At 34.0% G+C, this 16,568-nt stretch overlaps 1 protein-coding gene and 2 long non-coding RNA genes across 4 annotated transcripts in view; 1 reads left to right on the top strand and 2 right to left on the bottom strand.

Annotated features, from left to right (window-relative positions):
- The window catches only part of LOC111420072 (trace amine-associated receptor 8c), a 62,186-nt gene that overhangs the window by 43,844 nt on the left and 1,774 nt on the right, over positions 1-16,568 (top strand). The gene's annotated exons all lie outside the window — the stretch shown is intronic.
- On the bottom strand, positions 8,217-8,739 carry LOC111420073 (uncharacterized). The gene is made up of 3 exons (XR_011639995.1): positions 8,547-8,739; positions 8,376-8,457; positions 8,217-8,286 (listed from the first exon to the last, which is right to left on the bottom strand). It is a non-coding gene; the product is annotated as an uncharacterized lncRNA (long non-coding RNA).
- LOC139429352 (uncharacterized) lies at positions 8,942-9,356 on the bottom strand. The gene is made up of 3 exons (XR_011639994.1): positions 9,240-9,356; positions 9,069-9,150; positions 8,942-8,979 (listed from the first exon to the last, which is right to left on the bottom strand). It is a non-coding gene; the product is annotated as an uncharacterized lncRNA (long non-coding RNA).

The following is a 16,568-nucleotide window of genomic DNA, read 5'->3' as shown; positions in this document are numbered from 1 at the left end:
TTAGGATTAGAACCTTGTAAGTTGGGTAAATTATTGTAGTTAAACCTATCTAAGGCAAACAAATAAGCATAAATGTTGCTAAGGTTGGTAATCAGTTTTAAAATTTACAGCATTCTGTGTATAATTGATGTGTACCATCTCCAAGAACAGCCTATTATGATAATTACCTTCTGAATCCAAGATTTTACGTGTTGGGATAAAGCATTACTGGACTTTTTTAGTCTACAGTCACTTGCATGTTTAGAGATTCTACATTTCAGCCACTGACTGGTCTGACCAACGTACTTTCCATCACAACATTTGCCTGAAACACAGTAAATCAAGTTGGATCTAAAATTATCATCAGTCTTATCCTTAAGTGTAGTAAAATGGTTTCCTAATTTGTTATCATAGCAGTCAATGATCTTTGTGTTATCAATACATTTCAATATTTTCCTTAACTGGGGTCGCTTAACCTTCCTATATATGAAAGCTTTTTGTACGTGAAACACTCTGTATTATTTAATTCAGGACTAGTTAAACTGATCTAGTTGATATTATTATGTGAGTACGTTGAAAATAAAAGTCTGTTGACCAATTTTAGAGAATAACCAATAATCACAAAATTTGTTCTAAGGATATTTGAAAATCTAAGCTTGATGCCAAGGATGGTGGAAATTTTATGTTTTAAATTGTGATTTGAAAAATAATTTAAATAGCGTCCTGAATAAGTTGGCTTGACGTACCAGTTAAATTGAATGACGTTATTTTTGTTTCTTATCATTCAACGTTGAATCTATATCATCTTTATGTATTCCAATGATCAAATCATCAATATACTTTTTGATAAAACTGATGCGAAAACCCGAATTGTTATTAACCAAAATCTCATCCAAAGCGAAATCACCATCAGAGCTAGAATCGGTGATATTGTTGAGCCCATAGGGGTGCCCTCTATTTGATGGTTAATTACATTATCAAAAGTGAAATTGAAGTATCAAAAATAAGTTTCAAGCCATGCAAAAAGGTGTCTTTGTCCCATGAACACTGATCAGCAATTAAATGCCATTTTTCCTCCACAATTCTGTTAACCAAATCCAAAGGAATGACAGTAAAAAGGCTAACAACAGCTAAAGATATTAAAATGTGATGCGGAGGAAGGCTAAATTCATCCACAAATTGAAAGGTGTTGGTAATGTTGTTGATAATTCTATTATTAAAAGTTGAACCCAAGATTGCAGCAATGTCCTGACAAAGCGTACGATGCCGCACCAATCGATGATATGATCGGCCTTAAAGGTGTCCCCTCCTTATGTATTTTTGGCAAAAAGTGTGCTTTTGCAAGGATTGAGTTATTGGTTGTTTTCACCGATGTTAATATACTTCTTTTCATAAAGTAATTTAACAAAATGTACAGAGATCAACGAGTTACTATTAAGAACCTTGTAGACATTAGTGTCACTTAACATATCTTTGGCCTTAATTAAGTAATCATCTTTGTGAAGGATGATAGTGGTGGCACCTTTGTCAGCCTTAGTAATCATCAATGAAGGATTATTCCTGAGAAAAGTTTTTGTTTTCTTTAACATGTTAACCAATCGGAGATGAAACCCATCACATGCTGTGCCAGCAACCATATAATTAGTAATGATATTTGTAATTTTAGCTCTAACAACATTTTTTTGGTCACCTTTCAAATCTTTAACTATATTTTATAAATACATAAGTAACCTTTTTATATTGAAATTGGTATTATTGACAAGTAAGTGAAACTTAGGACCGAGGGAAAACAAAGAAGCAACTTCATCAGGAACATCCACCAATGTTAAATTAACAAGCCACTTTGTACTATCATTACAAAACTTAGAACTATTGTTAGACCTGATTAACAACTGATTAAATTTTCTACAATTAACACCCTTTATCTGGCTGGAAACTTTGTTAAATTTAACTTTTAACGAATCTTTAAAATTACAGAAAACATTATGATGTTGATTAGATCAAACCACAAATGGCTGATTGGGCCTACGTAGCAATAATCAGACCCATGTTCGCCTACGCCTCATTGGTTTGGTAGCCAAAAACAAAACATAAGACAGTACAACAACAGCTGGCACAAATTCAGCTGTTAGCATGTCTTAACATAACGGGTATAATGAGATTCTGTCCGACGGTTGCTTTGGAAGCCCTACTCAGTCTCACACTGCTCCATTTATATATACAAAAGGAGGCAGCTTCAAGTGCCTTATCACTGAAAATAGTTTCTTCACTCAAGTTGATGCAGGGCAACCTCAGAGGACACCTCAAAATCCTCAAGGACCCATGTATAAACCACCTGATTGAAATTAAAACGGACCTTAACACCGACAGAATACAATTTCAACCAGCCGTATAAGGTCATATTGGATGATTGGACCTTAATTAAAAAGGAGAGCCCTAACCTGGTACACCGATGCTTCAAAGACAGTGAGATCCGGAGTAGGTATGGGCATCAGTGGACCAAACAGCCACATTAAACTGCCCCTCAGCTCGGACATAACATTTTTCCAAGCAGAAGTTCTTGTTTATAAACTTTTGCACCGCTCTGAACCTACAGAAGGGACAGAAAGGTGCATCCATAAACATTTTCACAGACAGTCGGGCCGCACTGATCAGAGAGTGTACCAGCAACCTGAGAGAACTCGCTAGAGGCAATGATGTTACCCTATGGTGGGTTCCAGCTCACAACAACATTGAGAGCAATGAGAAGGCGGACAAACAAATAATCAACAATTGGGAGGTCTCAAAGGTAGCCTTACGCTGAAAAGAACTTCCAGGTCACAGACAAGCGAAGAGTATGATAACTCCGTCGCAAAACAAAACCAAAGAGCCCGGCAGCAATAATAATAATAATAGCAATTGTATTAAATTTGTAGATTAGTCTTAGCTTTTGGGATCTATTTAGATTTTATATTACTTTATGAGTAGCTTTCGTGTAGGACATTTAAATGTGAGATAACTGGCTGTGCACTTTGATGAATTTCGAGATAATGTGTCGCAATCTGATTATGATATCTTTGCAGTATCGAAACATGGTTGGATGGCGCAAATCAAATTTTCATAGTCCTCTTCGTTTTTGATATACAGGGAGTGTTTCAAAATTTACGATTTTCAGGCACCTCCTGTATCTCAACTATCCGGAAACGTAAAAACGGGTTCTAATAGATTTTTTCACGTAGAATCCAATGGTGCACGTAGAATTTTTCTAGTCATCACGGTTTCTCAGTTATAAAGAGTTAAGTATTTTAGAAGTTGAGTATTCAGTATTTGAGTTGTGTTTATAACTCAAAAACCGTGATGACTAGAAAAATTCTACGTGCAACATTGGATTCCACGCGAAAAAATCTATTACAACCCGTTCTTACTTTTTTACTAAGTTTGCGGATAGTCGAGATACAGGAGGTGTCTGAAAATCGTAAATTTCAAACACTCCCTGTATATCAAAAACGAAGAGGGCTATGAAAATTTGGTTTGCGCCATTGTAAGTTTCACAAAAAAGTAGCTTAGGTTCGCGAAAGCCGCAACTTTCTATCTTTCATAATAACTGAGATATCCTGCAAACCCATCGAAATTTGGACACCCTGTACAGATGGTTCAAATTCGATGTCCGAATAGGCTATCTGGGAAACTATAAGAGTTAGAAAAAAAGTAGCTTACATGTCTTGATCTCTTTTTTTAAATAAATTCCAATGTCAAAACCTCAAAGCGCTGTCGTCTTTTATTCCCCTAGAGGCAAAAATTAAAAATATCGTTAAACTAGCAAGTGCAATTATCTTGGTTATTATTATAGGTGGAGTATTATACTCTTTTACAGAGGTTTTAAATTTTGAGATATGACAATTTTCGTTTTTTTAATGGAAATAACCACTGATTACAAAAATATAGGGTTCGATAGATCTATTTCTTATTTTTTTAGAATAAAGCAAAAATTAACTTTTAATTAGTGTCGTTGAAGAAATTAAATTTACAGTTTCCTGTAAATTACGGTTTTATAACTAAAAATTTAAAAAAACAGCCAATCCAAAACAATGCAATCCATTAAATATTTCCGTATTAACAGTTGGTGTAATAAACATAATTATTTGTTTTTAAATACCAGAAGTTATCTTCTTATTTAATTGTTAACTTTTTAGATTTTACCTACAGCCCCGTAATTTAGAGGAAACTGTAAATTTCATTTCTTCGACGACACTAGATTTTAACGGCGCGGCGTTTAGAAATTTTATAAAAAATGTTTATATAGGTGAGTCAAGTTGGACACTTTTAAAGGGAAACTCTTTCTTTAAGAAGTTTTTCAAAGAAGTGCATTTTCGAAAAGTTGTCATACCTTTTTTCTTCCTTTCTGTGAAAACATTTCCAAAGTAACTTTTTATGTGGAATTCGATGGAATAAGTTAGTTTTGCCTCAAAGCAATATTTTAGTAGTTATTGATATAAAAATGATTTTTTAGATGGAACATCCTGTATATTTTTGCAATGCGTGCGGTTAAACTGCTTGATAACTATTTTTCTAATAGAATTTAGTCCGTTAAGTTGAATTCAGTGATATCTAGTCCTATATTATCTTCATCAGGTGATCCACAACGGTCTATTCTTGGACCAGTTTTATTTACTATCTACACTTGCAACTTATTTTCTAATTTAAAGCATTGTTCTTACCATCTCTAAGCGGATGATACGCAATTATATCACAGTTTTAAACCAGATCATCTCTCTTCGGCATGCCGTATTATTATTGACGAATTGGTTGCTTTGTAAACGGAAATTACTATGGTATTATATTTACATGGGGGGGTCGGTTTGTTAATAGTGCTCGTGTCAATGTTACTGTTATTAGTTATTATAGATTATGTTAAATATTGATTATTTGATTATATATTATGTAATTGATTACAACTCTGCAAAAACGTAGTTATATGGATTAGGTTAAAAACAATTAATTTTCAAAAAATCGTACCTCAAGAACTAATTGAAATATGATTATGAAATAAGAAGCAAATTTAATTAGTATTTTATGTTAAGCATCATTAACATTTAAGTTCCAAAGCATATCGCATTAATATTTAACTTAACATAACCTGTAGGTTTTATAATCAAAAAAGAAATTGTACTATTTTTCATTGGTGATTGAATCATTAAGAAAATCGTTTGACGTTTCCAGATTATTTAACGTAAAATAATCTTTTATCCCTTAAAGAATTTACTTTTTCTCATCCCCAACAAAAGATCGCCTGAACAAAGATATCAACACCATTTATCACCACTTTTTCCTATAACCAAAAAAAACGTCCCTCACACACAGAATACAAAAAAAAACCTCCTTTTTACCGACACATGGATTCCTTTCTATGCAGCTCTAGGACGAGAATAAGGATTTTGCCCCTTGAATTGAATTAAGGAGGGATATAAAATGTAACCCATCCCTCGATAAAAAAACTAAAAAAAAACTTGGGATGGGATCATCTTGGATCGTGGTGAAAAGAAGGTCCAGCTTTTTGGGTTTTGTGACGATTTGTAATTTTCCATACTCGATAAAAAGGGAGAGAGAGAGATGGGGAATTGAGAGATTAAAATGTGAGGGAGAGAGAAAGAGTTAAAATTGAGGGCAAAGGCGTCACGCGGATGACATCGCGTTCGATACGCGTCGCGACGCCGATTATTATGTTGTATTATCAGATTTGAAACGCGCTGACGCGTCAATGTCGACTCTAATAATAATGTCGAGTGCATTTCGATGAGGTTTTTATCATCAAAATGAATTAAAATCAAAAGCTCGGTCGTCTTGTTTTTCCCTAAAACAAACAAAAAAAAACAAAAAAAGGGAAGTGATGATAAAAAAGGAAAAAGGTAAAAAGAGGGAGTAAAAAACAAATAAAAAAGGGATTGTGACTTGATTTAGTAACATCACAAAAGTAAGTTGAACGAATGGTTATTATTCAACGTAAAAAGGCGCGTTTGTGTCGTCGTCGAGTACATTTTTAGGTCAAGTTAAAGGAAAGAATGGAGTTGTTTTTAAAATTTTCGTCGAAGAGCTAGAGAAAGTAAAAAAAAATTCTAGTTGTAATTTGTGATTTAAAAAGAAAGATAGAAAGTAATCTTAAATTATAAAGTTGACGTAAACTGCCTGGGATGCTATACTATTTCCATAGAAATTACCCTTCACCGTGCATACAATAAAATGCAAATTTGTAACAGTCTCTCCAGATGGTACTTAATCCCAACCTAAAATCAAGTTATTTGAAACGACACATTTCTAATTATTAGATTAAAATGAGGAAGGGGGACAAATTCTGACAACTATCCACGCCGTTTCGTATAGTTTACGTGTAGGTATTTATATTTATACCCAAGGATGGTAAAATGTAAGAGGAGTGCTATATGCCGGGAATAGGTGCACAGTTCAAAGACCTGTTCGTGACGTCAACGCTGAATAACTATTAACTAGAATTAACACTGAACCTAGAAGTTTCTTCTAGTTTCTAAGAAAACCTTTCAGTTCAATAAAAATATTCAACATAGTAATATTTAAAGCTAACTAGCACAACCTAGCACTATCACTAGAACTAACATTAGACCTAAAATTAGATCCCCAGGAATCATTTCTAATACATAGTTATAATTCATTGAGTAGTTAGACCAACTCAGCATGATCTAAAAGCAAAAATGAAGCAATTAACTTACGTCTAATAGTATGACAGATTATAAGTCAAAAACTAAAAGAAATAAAAGAAAGCTTCTTGCATCAAAAGCATTCCACTAGGGATGTTTCTGTGAATCGTTGTAAACAAGAAACCAACCCGCAATCAAAAATATCCTGTATTGTGCTTTAAACTAAAAGGTATGATCGCATATTTAAAAATCGCGCAGTCATTATATTTATTTTATTAAGCAACAAGAAACAAATCTAGTAAAATGACAAAATATGCAGTAAAAGGCTAATTTATGCAATAATCAAAAAAATTGTAAAAATATGCAAAATATGCATTTTTTTATTGTACCATCTGCCTTATTTTTATGTAATTCCCCCAGAAATCAATTTTGAAAAAAATATTCCAGAAAATAAAGAATGAAAAGAAAAATCATGAAATCCGAGCCCTAGTTATAAGTAAAAAACTAAAAGCTATAGAAGAAAACTTTTTGTACCAAAAATATTCCACATTAACCCAGGAAGGATTTCTAATACTCAGTTATAACTCATTGAGCAGTTAAACCAACTCAGCGTGACCTAAAAGCAAAAAGGTAGCAATTAACGTATATCTAATAGTATGACAGGATATAAGTCAAAAGCTAAAAGAGATAGAAGAAAACCTTTTGTACCAAAAACATTCAACATTAACCCAGGAAGCATTTCTAATACACAGTTATAACTCACTGAGCAGTTAGACCAACTCAGCATGACCTAAAAGCAAAAATGAAGCAATTAACAAATAGAATGATATCTATCTAATAGTATGATAGGTTATAAGTGAAGAACTAAAAGAGTTAGAAGAAAACTTCTTGTACCAAAAACATTCCACATTAACCCAGGAAACATTTCTAATACACAGTTATAACTCATTAAGCAGTTAGATCAACTCAGCATGACCTAAAAGCAAAAGTGAAGCAATTAACGTAAATCTAATAGTATGACAGGTTATAAGTCAAAACCTAAATGCGATAAAAAAAAGCTTCTTGTACCAAAAATATTCCACATTAACCCAGGAAGCATTTCAATACACATTGAGCAGTTAAACCAACTCAGCATAACCTAAAAGCAGAAAGGTAGCATTTAACGTATATATGGTATGACAGGTTATAAGTCAAAAACTAAAAGAGATAGATGAAAACGTTTTATACCAAAAACATTCCACATTAACCCAGGAAGGATTTCCAATACACAGTTATATCTCATTGAGCAGTTAAACCAACTCAGCATGACCTAAAATCAAAAATGTACCAATTAACGTATATCTAATAGTATGTATAACAGGTTATAAGTCAAAAACGAAAAGAGATAGAAGAAAACTTTTTGTACCAAAAACATTCTACATTAACCGAGGAAGCATTTCTAATAGACAGTTATAATTCATTGAGCTGTTAGACCAACTGAGCATGACCTAGAGCAAAAATGAAGCAATTAACGTACATCCAATAGTATGACAGGTTATGAGTCAAAAACTAAAAGAGATAGAAAAAAAATTTGTAGACCAAAAACATTCCAGATTAACCCAGGAAGCATTTCTAATACACATTTATAACTCATTGAGCAGTTAAACCAACTCAGCATGACCTAAAAGCAGAAAGGTAGCAATTAACGTATATATAGTATGACAGGTTATAAGTCAAAAACTAAAAGAGATAGATGAAAACGTTTTATACCAAAAACATTCCACATTAACCCAGGAAGCATTTCCAATACACAGTTATATCTCATTGAGCAGTTAAACCAACTCAGCTTGACCTAAAAGCAAAAATGTACCAATTAACGTATATATAGTATGACAGGTTATAAGTCAAAAACTAAAAGAGATAGAAGAAAACTTTTTATACCAAAAACATTCCACATTAACCCAGAAAACATTTCTAATACACATTTATAACTCATTGAGCAGTTAAACCAACTCAGCATGACCTAAAAGCAAAAATGTGGCAATTAACGTATATCTAATAGTATGTATAACAGGTTATAAGTCAAAAACTAAAAGAGATAGAAGAAAACTTTTTGTACCAAAAACATTCTACATTAACCGAGGAAGCATTTCTAATAGACAGTTATAATTCATTGAGCTGTTAGACCAACTGAGCATGACCTAGAGCAAAAATGAAGCAATTAACGTACATCAAATAGTATGACAGGTTATGAGTCAAAAACTAAAAGAGATAGAAAAAAAATTTGTAGACCAAAAACATTCCAGATTCACCCAGGAAGCATTTCTAGTACACATTTATAACTCATTGAGCAGTTAAACCAACTCAGCATGACCTAAAAGCAGAAAGGTGGCAATTAACGTATATATAGTATGACAGGTTATAAGTCAAAAACTAAAAGAGATAGATGAAAACGTTTTATACCAAAAACATTCCACATTAACCCAGGAAGCATTTCCAATACACAGTTATATCTCATTGAGCAGTTAAACCAACTCAGCTTGACCTAAAAGCAAAAATGTACCAATTAACGTATATATAGTATGACAGGTTATAAGTCAAAAATTAAAAGAGATAGAAGAAAATTTTTTATACCAAAAACATTCCACATTAACCCAGAAAACATTTCTAATACACATTTATAACTCATTGAGCAGTTAAACCAACTCAGCATGACCTAAAAGCAAAAATGTAGCAATTAACGTATATCTAATAGTATGTATAACAGGTTATAAGTCAAAAACTAAAAGAGATAGAAGAAAACTTTTTGTATCAAAAACATTCTACATTAACTGAGGAAGCATTTCTAATAGACAGTTATAATTCATTGAGCTGTTAAACCAACTCATCATAACCTAAAAACAAAAATGTACCAATTAACGTATATCTAACAGTATGACAGGTTATAAGTCAAAAACTAAAAGAGATAGAAGAAAACTTTTTGTACCAAAAACGTTCCACATTGACCGAGAAAACATTTCTAATACACAGTTATAACTCATTGAGCAGTTAGACCAACCGAGCATGACCTAGAGCAAAAATGAAGCAATTAACGTACATCAAATAGTATGACAGGTTATGAGTCAAAAATTAAAAGAGATAGAAAAAAAATTTTTATACCAAAAACATTCCAGATTAACCCAGGAAGCATTTCTAATACACATTTATAACTCATTGAGCACTTAAACCAACTCAGCATGACCTAAAGCAAAAATGTAGCAATTAACGTATATCTAATAGTAGCAGAAAACTTTTTGTACCAAGTATTGCACAGGATCACTCGAACTAATACTAGACCTCGAACTAGAATCATTCGGTTTAGCCATACGTCTCTTAAGACGGCTAAACCCGAATGTTTCTAGTTCTAGGTCTAGTGTTAGTTCTACTTTAAGTTCAAGAAAAATATTCAACAACCTAACACTGAATTACAATTAAAACTAGAACTAATATTAGACTTAAAACTAGAAAAATTCGGTTCATCAATATGTAAATATACTGATCAATATACTACAAAACGTTTGTTGAAAGGAAAATTCGACATTCCGACGATTTCTTGTGCTTTTTCACGAAGGTCGTTTCCACACGACGGAGATATTTATTGCCCCTTTTAGAAGCCCTTTTTCTTATTTTGCTTTTATTTCAAGTTTCCCCCAAAAAGTCACGAAGTAGCGGTTCAGAAATAGAATTTCTCGTTCTTTTCTTTCTTTATTACGAGTTTCGTTACATTTAACACAAAAATTAGAACGACTTATTCAAAAATTAAAAAAAAAGGGATTTTATTCCCGTAATCTCATAATTTTTTTTTTGTTTTTGATGTAAACCAAAAAGTTATCTTAAAGTGTTAATTTCAAATAGATAACTTTTCGGCGATGAGGAAGTCTCTCTTTGCAAGTTGTGGAAAACTTTTCCCAAGTTGCCAATTAGGGGGCGCGCTACTCGGCGTTTTGTTGAGCTTGAATCCTATTAAAACCGTTGAAGGTGTTCGTTTCGTTGCACCTGCAAAACCGTTTCCCTAGTTTTAACAATGAAGCGAGGTAAAATTACAATTCGCACTGAAAGCATGCTTTTCGTCAACAGATCATATTTGATTCGAAACCTCAAAATTAAGTTTATAACACTCTGATCTATTTATTGTTTTTTTGTTACGCGACTTTTCGTGAAAAACTATTTTTCTGCTTGTATTATGAGTTCGACGATAAACCCTTCAGTCGTGCGGATTAATTGAGTTTTAAAATCGGATTACTTTTGAGGGATTCGACACTAATCGCATCGATTTTTGAATACTAACTATTCCGGTGAAAATTGAAGTTTTCTAATTCTGAAATAATCACTCTATTTTTGTTTATGAAAAAGCTCGAAGTTTAATTTAGCTTTGTAAGAAAATCCAACCTCCAATACGCGATAATTAACTGAATATACCACCCAGTCATAATATCTTGTCTTGTTATTACCAAAATGTCAGAGGTATTCGTACGAAGACACCGACTCTTCTGAATTCGTTGTGTGAGTCTTGTTTTGATGTTGTCGCCTTGTCGGAGACATGGCTATCCGATGATATTTTTGACGCTGAATTTTGTCCCGATGATTGGATTACGTTTCGGAGGGATCGTAATTTTGCTGCGCATGGCCTGTCTAGGGGAGGTGGCGTTTTGATTTGTCTTAAGAACACCCTAAAAGCAAGCCAGCTTGATCTCTCTGATTTATCCAGAGTGGTACCAGTAATTGATGTGGTAGGAGTCAAGATTCAGGGAGTACGTGGGAAATTAATATATGTATTTGCTTTATATATACCACCTTTTGTCACTTTTGATGCATTTGAACTATTTTTTGACACGTTTAATTCGTTTGACTATCTGGCTAATGAATGCGTTGTAATGTCCCTTCCTATACTTCCATTGGTACCAATGATAGATTTAAAACGACCTTAACAAATTTCCGACATTTCCATGATTTTCGTCAGTACAATTCAATTGTGAACACCAACGATCGTTTACTTGATCTGATCTTTGCCAATATGAGCTGCGCAGTCACTCGCGATCTCGACCCGTTGCTTGCAGAGGATTCCCATCATCCCGCTTTAGCGGTTGTTCTGGATTATGCTCCCCAGGTTTCCATGTTTAAGCATCGTGGCCTACCCACCTATAACTTTAAGCGTGCAGCCTATACTTTGTTGTATCGGATGTTGGGTGAGGTGAATTGGTCGGACCTGGATGGTATTAGAATGGTAGATGATGCATGCCGGCTTCTTTATAACAAGCTACACGATGTTTTTGATTTAGCAGTGCCTAAAACTGTGAGAAATTCTACGAATCGTCGTTGGCCTGCTTGGTTCACGAAGGAGATAAGGGATTGTATTCGCATGAAGGAGAATATGCGCGCAAGGCATAAGCGTAGTGGTTCACTGTATTGCCTGAATGAATTTAAACGCTACAGATGTCTATCGAAACACCTCATTACCGATGCATATAATGCGTACATGAACGATGTTGAGCGATCTTTGATTTCTGATCCCAGTACCTTCTGGGCCTATATTCGGTCACGGAAGGGCGGTACTCGCATTCCAGGCCTGATGACAAATGGAAACCAGGAGTTCAGTTCGGGTCGAAGTATTGTAAATGCTTTTGCTGATTATTTTGAGTCCGTTTATATTCAATCTGATCCTGTTTTTGTGGAGTCTGATTTCCCCGATCATAGTCTTTGTTTGTCAGTGGAGAGCTTCAGCTTGGAGGAGGTTGAGGATGCGTTGAAGCGTACAAAGAATACACTTACTGCTGGAGTCGATGGGATACCGAGCTTTTTACTGAAGGACTGTGCTTCGATTCTGTCCGCCCCATTGCTTTCGATTTTCAATCTGGTCCTGTCTACTTCTACCTTTCCGTCGTTATGGAAAGAGTCATACGTCTGTCCAATTTTGAAGAAGGGCAACCCTGCTGAGATTGTGAATTACAGACCTATATCGCTGCTGTGTGGTTTCTCGAAGACTTTTGAAAGCGTTGTTTTCAAGCACATCTCATATCATTTAAGCAAGTACATAAGCCCAGTCCAACACGGATTTGTTTGTGGTCGATCCACTGTCACCAATCTGACATGCTTTGCCCAATTTGTTGCTGATGTAATCGACGCTAGAGGGCAGGTAGATGCTGTGTATCTCGACTTTCGGAAGGCGTTTGATCAGCTGGATCACTTTATCTTATTGAAAAAGCTGAGTAACTTTGGATTAAGTGCCCCACTGTTGTCGTTAATGAAATCTTATTTGCTAGGTCGGCAGCAGTTTGTTAATTACGGCGGCTTCACTTCCAGAGGATTTTCTCCAACTTCAGGGGTTCCCCAGGGATCCAACCTCGGTCCATTGCTGTTCCTGGCTTTTATTAATGACGTATCCGAGATCTTGGATTGTGAAAAGCTGCTATTCGCGGATGATTTGAAATTATTCTCGGCTGTTGGGGAACTCAGCGATTGTGAACGCTTGCAGAAAAACCTGATTCGTGTTGAGCATTGGTGCCTTAGCAACCGTTTATCACTTAATATTTCTAAATGTTTTACCATGACATTTTCTAAAAAAGTAAACACAATTGACTGTGCATATTACTTGGCCAATCAACCGTTGATGTCCGAACGTAAGTGCTCTGACCTTGGGGTGCTGTTTGACAGTGGACTGACTTTTAACGAACACATTCTTAACTTAGTTGCTAATTGTTATAAAATTTACGGGTTTATTGTTCGGAACTGTAAGGGTTTGTCCATCAGATGTTTATGTACGTTGTATTTTGCGTTGATTAGATCTCGGTTAGAGTATGCGGTAATTGTTTGGTATCCGTTCTATCCTTTACATAGTTAAATTTATTCATAAACTGTTGCATAATGATATTGATTGCGGCTGGTTGTTGGAAAGGTTATCCTTTCTTGTACCGCGTCTCAACGCACACTGTCCCCTCACGTTCTATAACTGCCGTAGTAATAGTAACACTTTACGAAAATCCGATTACGGCAATCAGGTTTCGCCGCATTGCGATATGTTTTTTGATTCCTTGAACACGGTGGTTGCGGTAACTTTGGATCATTTCGGCATGCAGTAGATTGTTAGTAGTTATGATTACGATTAGTTTATTATGTTATATTAGTTTGTATTTTTGCTTATAGCTATATCTTTTTCATTTAGTTAATTTAAATATTGTGATATTATAATTTTTTTTTCCTGTAACTGGGTGGTACCTGTGGGAAATAAAGTCCTATTATTATGTCCTATTATTATAATTAAATGTGGTAAAGAGAGAAGACTTGCTAATAACACTAGGCTGTAGTTCAGAAGTCATTCCATTGACTTATGCTGATTATTTAAGTAGTTGATCCATGATCGTGGAACAAATAAATGTTAACTTGGTCGATACAGAAAGGCTCTCTTAAACTATGATAGGTTATAAGTCAAAAATTAAAAGAGATAGAAGAAAACTTCTCGTACCAAAAACATTTCACATTAACCCAGGAAACATTTCTAATGCACAGTTATAACTCATTGAGCAGTTAGACCAGCTCAGCATGATCTAAAAGCAAAAAATGAAGCAATTAACGAATGTCTAATGGTATGATAGGTTATAAGTCAAGAACTAAAAGATATAGAAGAAAACTTCTTATACCAAAAACATTCCACGTTTACCCAGGGAACATTTCTAATACACAGTTATAACTCATTGAGCAGTTAAACCAACTCAGCATGATCTAAAAGCAAAAATGAAGCAATTAACGAATATCTAATAGTATGATAGGTTATAAGTCAAGAACTAAAAGGGACAGAAGAAAACTTCTTATACCAAAAACATTCCACATTAACCTAGGGAACATTTCTAATACACAGTTATGACTCATTGGGCAGTTAGACCAACTCAGCATGACCTAAAAGCAAATATGAAGCAATTAACGAATGTCTAATAGTATGATAGGTTATAAGTAAAGAACTAAACGAGATAGAAGAAAACTTCTTGTACCAAAAACATTCCACATTAATCCAGGAAGCATTTCTAATGCACAGTTATACCTCATTGAGCAGTTAGACCAACTCAGCATGACCTAAAAGCAAAAATGAAGCAATTAACGCATATCTAATCGTATGATAGGTTATAAGTCAAGAACTAAAAGAGATAGAAGAAAATTTCTTGTACCAAAAACATTCCACATTAATCCGTGAAGCATTTCTAATACACAGTTATGACTCATTGGGCAGTTAGACCAACTCAGCATGTCCTAAAAGCAAAAATGAAGCCATTAACGAATGTCTAATAGTATGATAGGTTATAAGTCAAGAACTAAAAGAGATAGAAGAAAACTTCTTGTACCAAAAACATTCCACATTAACCCAAGAAACATATCTAATACACAGTTATAACTCATTGAGCAGTTAGACCAACTACGTATGACCTAAAAGCAAAAATGAAGCAATTAACGAATATCTAATAGTATGATAGGTTATAAGTAAAGAACTAAACGAGATAGCAGAAAACTTCTTGTACCAAAAACATTCCATATTAACCCAGGAAACATTTCTAATACACAGTTATAACTCATTGAGCAGTTAGACCAACTCAGCATGACCTAAAAGCAAAAATGAAGCAATTAACGTATATCTAATAGTATGATAGGTTATAAGTCAAGAACTAAAAGAGATAGAAGAAAACTTTTTGTATCAAAAATATTCCACATTAACCCAGGAAGCATTTCTAATGCACAGTTATAACTCATTGAGCAGTTAGACCAACTCAGCATGACCTAAAAGCAAAAATGAAGCAATTAGCGTATATCTAATATTATAACAGGTTATAAGTCAAAAACTAAAAGAGATAGAAGAAAACTTTTTGTACCAAAAACATTCCATTTTAACCGAAGAAGCACTTCTAATGCATAGTTATAACTCATTGAGCAGTTAGTCCAACTCAGCATAACCTAAAAGCAAAAATGAAGCAATTAACGTATATCTAATAGTATGATAGGTTATAAGTCAAGAACTAAAAGAGATAGAAGAAAACTTTTTGTATCAAAAATATTCCACATTAACCCAGGAAGCATTTCTAATGCACAGTTATACCTCATTGAGCAGTTAGACCAACTCAGCATGATCTAAAAGCAAAAATGAAGCAATTAACGTATATCTAATAGTATGATAGGTTATAAGTCAAGAACTAAAAGAGATCGAAGAAAACTTCGTGTACCAAAAACATTCCACATTAACCCAGGAAGCATTTCTAATACACAGTTATGACTCATTGGGCAGTTAGACCAACTCAGCATGACCTAAAAGCAAAAATGAAGCAATTAACGAATATCTAATAGTATGATAGGTTATAAGTAAAGAACTAAACGAGATAGAAGAAAACTTCTTGTACCAAAACCATTCCACATTAACCCAGGAAACATTTCTAATACACAGTTATAACTCATTGAGCAGTTAGACCAACTCAGCATGACCTAAAAGCAAAATTGAAGCTATTAACAAATGTCTAATAGTATGATAGGTTATAAGTCAAGAACTAAAAGAGATAGAAGAAAACTTTTTGTATCAAAAATATTCCACATTAACCCAGGAAGCATTTCTAATGCACAGTTATAACTCATTGAGCAGTTAGACCAACTCAGCATGACCTAAAAGCAAAAATTAAGCAATTAACGCACATCTAATAAGTTAAAAACATCATCTAAGTCAAAAATTAAAAGGAATATCAGAAAACTTTTTGTACCAGAAACATTCCACATTAACCTAGGAAATATTTCTAAAGCACAATTATAACCCATCAAGCAGTTCTACCAACCAGCTTAAACTAAAAGCAAAAATGTAGTAATTTACTTATATCTAACAGCATAACAGGTTATAAGTCAAAAATTAAAAGAGATAGAAGAAAATTTTCTGTACCAAAAGCATTCCACATTAACCCAGGA

Source organism: Onthophagus taurus, chromosome 3 (assembly GCF_036711975.1).
Source record: "Onthophagus taurus isolate NC chromosome 3, IU_Otau_3.0, whole genome shotgun sequence".
Taxonomy (NCBI): Eukaryota; Metazoa; Arthropoda; class Insecta; order Coleoptera; family Scarabaeidae; genus Onthophagus; species Onthophagus taurus.
Note: the sequence above shows the minus strand (reverse complement) of the source record. Positions and strands in the feature narration are given on the sequence as shown.